The sequence below is a fragment of the Arachis hypogaea genome, chromosome 7 (assembly GCF_003086295.3).
Source record: "Arachis hypogaea cultivar Tifrunner chromosome 7, arahy.Tifrunner.gnm2.J5K5, whole genome shotgun sequence".
Lineage (NCBI taxonomy): Eukaryota > Viridiplantae > Streptophyta > Magnoliopsida > Fabales > Fabaceae > Arachis > Arachis hypogaea.
This window is the reverse complement of record NC_092042.1, coordinates 33,712,619-33,719,866: the sequence shown is the minus strand read 5'-3', so window position 1 is coordinate 33,719,866 and position 7,248 is coordinate 33,712,619. Positions and strand designations below refer to the sequence as shown.

Genomic DNA, 7,248 nt, shown 5'->3' with positions numbered 1-7,248 from the left:
TCATCTTTACCAGACATTAACACACAGGTCCGTCACTCTTCTTTCCTCTCAAAATGCACTTTATTATTATTTCAGCTCTTCTTTCTACTCTGCTGGATTTATTCCTTGTGTGTTTCACTTTTACAAATAGAATGTACCCCTCATGCTTTGGTCTTTTTTTTCCCTTAAATATTTTTTTGTTTTAAATTTCTCAACTTTGCACGCTTGCTGTTCTAAAATTTTTTTCTTTTTCATTTTTTTTGGGTTAGGGGAGGGGCTGTTTGGGAATACCTATTTATCTTTTGATTTTCTTTTTTGTTACACAGTAGAAAAATGGTTGGTATGGTTAAGTGTGGATCTGTTGTGCTGTAGCGTGTTCATCATCCTTGCAATTTGGTTTCTTTTAGTTTTATTTGCTGCTTCATTCATTATTCAGATCATTTCTTTTCCTTATTTAACTTTGTTTATTCAGCTTTTCGTTTTTTGCTGTTTGAATCTACTTGCTTTATGGATTGAGATATATAAATTAACTCTTTTTTATGTTGTTTGTTGTAGAGTTTTCTTCTGTTGGAAAGAAGAGTATTAGAGAAGAACCATCTAAGAGAAAGAATCCTAGAGCAGTCAAAATTAGTCCTTGGACATTGGCGCGATTAAATGCAGAAGAGGTTTCCAAGGCTGCTGCTGAAGCAAGAAAAAGGTCCAAAATTCTTTATCCTATTTTATTTATGCATACAAAAAAATTATTTTGCCCGATGTCTTATCATTCTCTCTGCTCTCATTTATGCTCTAAATTTGTTTGTTTGATGTATGTGAACACGCAGCTTAAGATAGAAGAGATTGTGACTGAAATGGGTGGTCTTCTACGTGCTAAAGCATCACTGGATTTGTTACTTTGTCATTGTGAAAAATGTTTTGGCTGCAAAATACAAGATTTTTTTAGTATCTAAAACTTTTTCAGGCTTTGGGCCTTGCTTATCAGCGACTGGGCAGGTATACTGCAGCCATAAAGGTACCTTCTGTTTCGGTTCCTCTTAAATCTTCTGGATGATTAATTCCTCAACCACCAACTTACTTTTGAATTCTCCATCAGTCTTATGGCCGTGCCATCGAGTTGGATGATAAGATGGTCTTTGCTTTGGTTGAAAGTTGAAATATCTCGTTGACACTTGGTTCATTTAGGAAGGTACTCTTCGATGATAATGAATTATATTTTCTTGCAAATCCTTTCATGAATTTCTGGAAGCTGTTCAACCACATCCAATTGTTTCTATTCTATAACTATCTGTGAAATTGTCTTTGGGTTTTTCTACATGAAAGGGAGTTGAACAATTTCGACAAGCTTTGGAGATTTCATCACAATGTGTGCCTGCACAATATGGGCTTGCTTTGGGGCTTCTTTGTTTAGCAAAAGATTGCATGAACCTGGGAGCATTTAAGTGGGGGGCTTCTTTATTAGAGGTTTGTTTTATAGAAATTGTTTGGATGCTGTGGCATTCATTTTTAAGTTCAAATAAATTCTTGAAGTAACCGTTGAAGTGACTGCAGGAAGCATCTGAGGTTGCAAGAGCAAGTGCTTATTCTGTTAAGAATGTCTCATGTAGAAAAACGCTGCCTTGATTTTCTTGAATAGATAATCAGAGATTAATTCCTTGCCATATGTGTGTTTCAGGTAGGAAAGGATGAATTCGGGTAGGCTGGTACGTCTATCTCTCTCTCTCTCTCACTACCTTATATAATTTCCAGACTGGAGACACATTCCAAAACTATGACATGGTAAATTATTATATTAATCATAAAATTTTATATATATAAATTGTTTTAGTTAATTTCATACTAAATGTGTATATTTATTTTTGGTCAGTATCATGGTAGGACTAACTTTGATAGAACCGCTGGTGGACCATACATTGCCACTTCATACGATTATGATGCTCCTCTTGATGAATATGATAAAATTACATTGATCAAGAAGAATCTCATTTTCTAATATTTTTCCATGAATGATCCTTGAGTAATTAATTAATTATTGTATGTAGGCAACAAAGCTCAACCAAAATGGGGTCACCTCAAAGAACTCCATAGGGTTTTGAAGTCAATGAAAGAGAGTCTTACAAACAGGAGCATTTTCCAAATTGATTTTGGCAACTCTGTCACGATACCAAAATACATGAAAACAAAATTACAACTCTGCATTATTTTTTCCTTCTAATTGAATTAGAGAAATAATGAATAATTACTTTTCAAAAATAATTATTTCAGGCCACTGTGTATGCCTTAAACAAATCATCAAGTTGCTTCTTGACCAATGCCAACACTACCACCGATGCTACTGTCTCATTTAGAGAAAGAACCTATGCAGTTCCAACATGGTCTGTTTAGCTTGGCTTGGCAAATATACACGCCAAGAGATTTTTTATTCCATAAGATTTGACTACATACTCTTTTAATTAAATATTTGTTTGTGATGAATTATAGTTGATGTATCAACACACTTTGATGTATGGTTGTTACTTAATATTATAGTTGATGTATTACTACACTTTGTTTATGTTTTGAATTATATTAATTTGCTTGTTTATAGTACTTTTCTTTTAGTTTGATAATACGATGAATTTGTTTATTTTTTGAAATATTATAAATATTCAAATACAAAATAGATAAAAAAATTGTATTTATTAAATTTATATTTATTTTGTATAAAAATAGGTTTATTTTTGGAATAGAAAATTTAAAAAAAATTATTTTACCTTACCGACGGATTTACAGACGGATTTTCTGTCTGTAATCAAGTGTAAGATGGTTTTCCAAGATTCAAATTATAGACGAAAAATCTGTCGGAAAATATGTCTGTAAATTACAGACAGAAATTCTGTCAAAAAATCCGTCTGTAATTACAAACGAAAATTCAATCAAAAAATATGTCTGTAATTACAGTCGAAAAATTCATCTGTAATTATAGACGGAAAATCCGTTTGAAAGTTCGTCGTCTTAGGAAAATGGATAGAGAATTTACAGAGGGAAAATTCGTCGGTAACTGGTAAAAATTTGTCGGTAATTTTTCGACGGAAAAAAATTCGTTGGTAAATAATTTCTGACGAGGCTTTTACAGAGGGACAAAATCCGTCGGTAATTTCGTCGGTAACCAAAAATCCGTCTATATTAAAGACTAAATATGTTTGTAAATCTACCTGTATTAATCAATTTTCTAGTTGTGAGATCACCCTAGTGTAGAATCAACCGCAAGTGACCGCAGGTTAGCCTCTATTTGGCCATCCTCTTAATTATACGCCTCCTATGAGCAGTTAGTTATACGCCCTTAGTCAGATTTGGGAATGCACCAATTATGGTTTTTAACCAACCTCCTTTTCCATATCCAGACGTTAGTCAAGATTACCAAGCGGGCTCCTTATCAAATAATTCAGGATGAACGGCTGCGCTTCAATAACACATTAACGAAAGCTATAATGATTTATTCAATCTATTGACTCACTAGATGAGTGCTATTCTGAATCCTATAATGGCTAACAATGAGTCAAAATATGATCGATTGGCTAGGCAAGTCGAGATAATTTTCTGAAATGTCGATTATGATGAAAGGCAGTCTATTCTCCAAGATTTGGTAGTAGACTAAGAGAACGTAGGATATAATGAGAAGAATGTATTTAACAATCTTGAAAGAAAAGAAAATACCCCTCATCTCGTTCGACAATATCAAAATTCTAATGAAGTTTTGAATAGATTTCGCGCACAGCATGGATATCATTACCAAGTGACGAGGATTACCGAGACTATCGTCAATAGAGTGGGTATCAAAGTGAGTTTCATGCATTGACCATATTTTTTCTCCACTTTTCCTGTGCAATGCAAATAGTTGAAGTGCCAAGGAGTGTAAAAATTCTAAAATAATTATAAAATTTGCAGGGGAACCTGGAGAGTCAATTATCGAGCATATAGCTCGCTATATGGCCAAATTAGAAAATTTGGCAAATAATAAAAACTTGAGAATGAAGTTTTTTCCTTCTCATTAATAAAAATGCTTTCACTTGGTTTTCAAACTGAAGCCCAATTTGATTTTGACGTGAGCACAATTAGAAAATACTTTTCATGCTCAATTCTATAGAGAAAAGTTGAATGTCATGTTGACAGATTTGCTTGCAATAAAACGAGATAATGGTCAATTGATAGATGATTTCATGATTCGGTTAAAAAATGCCCATAATTGTTGTTTTGTGGCGCTCCAGAGAGCGAAGTTGTCAAGCTGACAACAATGGGCTTAGGTTTTTATATGCGTCAAAAATTACTCAATGTGTATATACCTTATTTAGCCCATTTTATTGAGAGAGTTTGACAAGTTGAAAAAATAAAAGAAGAAAAGAAATAGAAAAAAATAGTTGAATATGAATTTGTCGAAAATAATATTTAATGATAATAAGTATTTTTGCTTTTGTCCTTCTAGTAAATTTATTTTTTGTATCAAAAATAATATTTTTGATAAGATATCGTTGAATTCTTTGACAACCCAATGTTCGACAAATTTGAACTTTGATAAGGTTACAAGTACATATTAGAATCTTTTGGAAGTAGTTACTTACTCAATTATGTACTCTATTAAAGTCTGTACAAGTATATCTATAAAAAAAAGTCATCGAAAAGCGGTTCTTAGCGATTCTTAGATATAATTGTGGAAAAAAGAAAAACAAAGCTTCATTCAACTTTGAAATTTTGTCAAGTTAATCAAATTTTAGAAAAGAAATAGCTTCTCTGATCAACTTTGAATTTTTTTGAAGTTGGAAATTTAAAAAAAATTACAGATAATAATCATTATATTTTTGAATCACCAAATATGACCAACTATCTCATTACAATAATCTGAGAAGAAATAAGAAAGAACCACCATGTTTTGAAAGATATGTTGTCAAAAAATTTTCAATGAGTCATTGAAAATGAGCATGGCTGAAAATATTCAACAAAATTTTAAAGATTCATTTTCAACAAAATATCAAAGATTCAATAGTTCAATAAACAGCCACTTAGTCTAAAAATGTCAAAAAGAAATACTCGGAGGCATCTGTTATATTGAAGATAATTTTGCTTCGATAAATTGAAAGAAAATAGGAAAGCATAGTTGAAACATGGGATCATATTTATTCATTTTATTATCTTTGGCTTTTCAATAATGACATGATGTTTCACTAATTTTTTGTCATGCACTATAAGAAAATATTTGTAAAAATTGATAGAATATACGAAGTTGATCAAACAATTATTTGGGGTTGGTTTTAAATTCATCAAGCATTGAAGACTAATTTCGACAAAAAAGAGCAAGCTAGATAAAGAGGCAGGACGTCTAGAGGCTCAATCATCTCAAAGTCCACATGATAATTATTCACCTTAGTTTCATCAAATTTCAGACTATTGCGGTTGGATAATTGGCAAGAGTTTGGTGATAAAAAATGAAAGAATATCAACAGTAACAAGCTTGATGTATTTATTTTGGTCGAGGCCGTGTTAAAAATACCAATTTTCGAGATCAAATTGGTGGTAACCAAGGTGGTCGACAGTTGAGTTAATACTAGTGTTTCTTCTATCTTAACCGATCGGGGGCAAAATCTTTTTCTTTAAATCAAGTTGTCTTTTTAGCAAATAATGAAACAATTATAAAAGAAAAAAAGCTCATACTGATTGAAGGAAAAGGCAAAGTGATTGAAACTCCACTCCCTAAAATGGATTCAAATCTGTAGATGAGGAGTATTTTGAGTAAGAAGATGAAAAAATGGCTGGTACTGTATCGATCATACCTTCTGAATTTGTTGGGCAATATGAAGATAATCTAAGCGGGTGATATTTGATGATGAAATGGGTTATTAAAGAAATAGTTTGATGAGATCGTCAAAAATATTGAATAATATTAAGTAGTTATATTTTCTTCCTTCTAGTTAAAAAATAAATATTTAGGGGGTATTTTTTATATCAAAAATAATATTTTCGACAAAGAAATTATTGAACTGTTTGACAAGTCAATGTTTGACAAGTTTAGATTTCGATAATTGTCAAGGCAAAAAATATTGCATTGTTAATAAACTTTCAAGTACAGATTAAAATCAACTTTGGATTTGAGCCAATTACTTACTCAATTAGGTACTTTCTGTTAATCGATTGATGCAAATGCGGAAGTCGAAGGGGCAGGCTCGACGGAGGTCAGCAGTGTCAAAGGCAAAGTTTCAGTCTCTAAAGGGTTTGAACATATATTTACCAAAACTAACTATCAACAGATAATTGGACCGATTATTGGCCTATAAATTGACAAGACACATAAAAAAGGGGTTAGAATTTTCTCAAAGAAAACACTCACACTCACTCACATCCATAGCGATTTTTTGAGTCGGTCAAGAGTCTTTTTCTTTGAAAGGCTCCTTCCATGTCTTTCCATTATACTTTACCATTTTTATATTCTTTTTGTGCAATTTACCTTCTCTGTAATGTTGTTTTATTATTTTTTTACGTTCAGCAACTTTTATCTTTTTTAGTCTTTACATTTAAATTTATCCTTTATTTTTTCAAATATTTTTAATTTCTGTAATTTGATTTCACTTTTATTCAAGTCATTTAAGTTTTATTGTTTTATTTTGAATTTTTGTAAAATTTTATTCCTTCTTCTTTGTCATTATCAAAAATATAGATTTTGATGCAAATAAAATTATTATTCACAAAGAAGCTTAGATTTCGCTCCTAAAATCTAGATATTGAATCAATTCAGATATTTGATTTTGAGAAAAAAAAACTTAATTTCTTAACACTTTCGACCTGCAACAAAAAAAACTGCAAAACAGGTACCATAAAAAATTCAAAATACTGATTTATAGATAAGATCCATCCCAAGGCGTTGCTACCATCGAGTTTTTGTAAATCAAAATTCACCCTTTGATGTTGCTGTTAGTTTGCATCAAGGTTGGTGATCATAACCTAAGTTCGATACTTGGGAGAGTTCATGGGAAGGTGATCGACTCTAATTTTAAAAATATTCAAAAAAATAAAAATTTATTGAAAAATGGTATAATTAAATTAAAACAAGTAAAATCATATTTTAGAATTGTTCAATAGTTTGAGAAAGGTGGGTATATGAAATTTAAAGAAAAAGATAATCAAACATTGAATAAAAAAAAACTTGGTTAAGCTAAGGTCGTGAGAATTGAATCGGTTAATAAATCAGTAGAGTGATTAATTTAATAGTCTAATTAAAATTGAACTATAGTTGACCGAGTTAATTAA

At 31.2% G+C, this 7,248-nt stretch overlaps 1 long non-coding RNA gene across 1 annotated transcript; it reads left to right on the top strand.

The window, feature by feature from the left end:
• Positions 1-919: 919 nt before the first annotated feature.
• LOC112702921 (uncharacterized) lies at positions 920-1,429 on the top strand. Its single transcript, XR_003811283.2, has 3 exons — positions 920-988; positions 1,070-1,162; positions 1,297-1,429. It is a non-coding gene; the product is annotated as an uncharacterized lncRNA (long non-coding RNA).
• Positions 1,430-7,248: the final 5,819 nt, after the last annotated feature.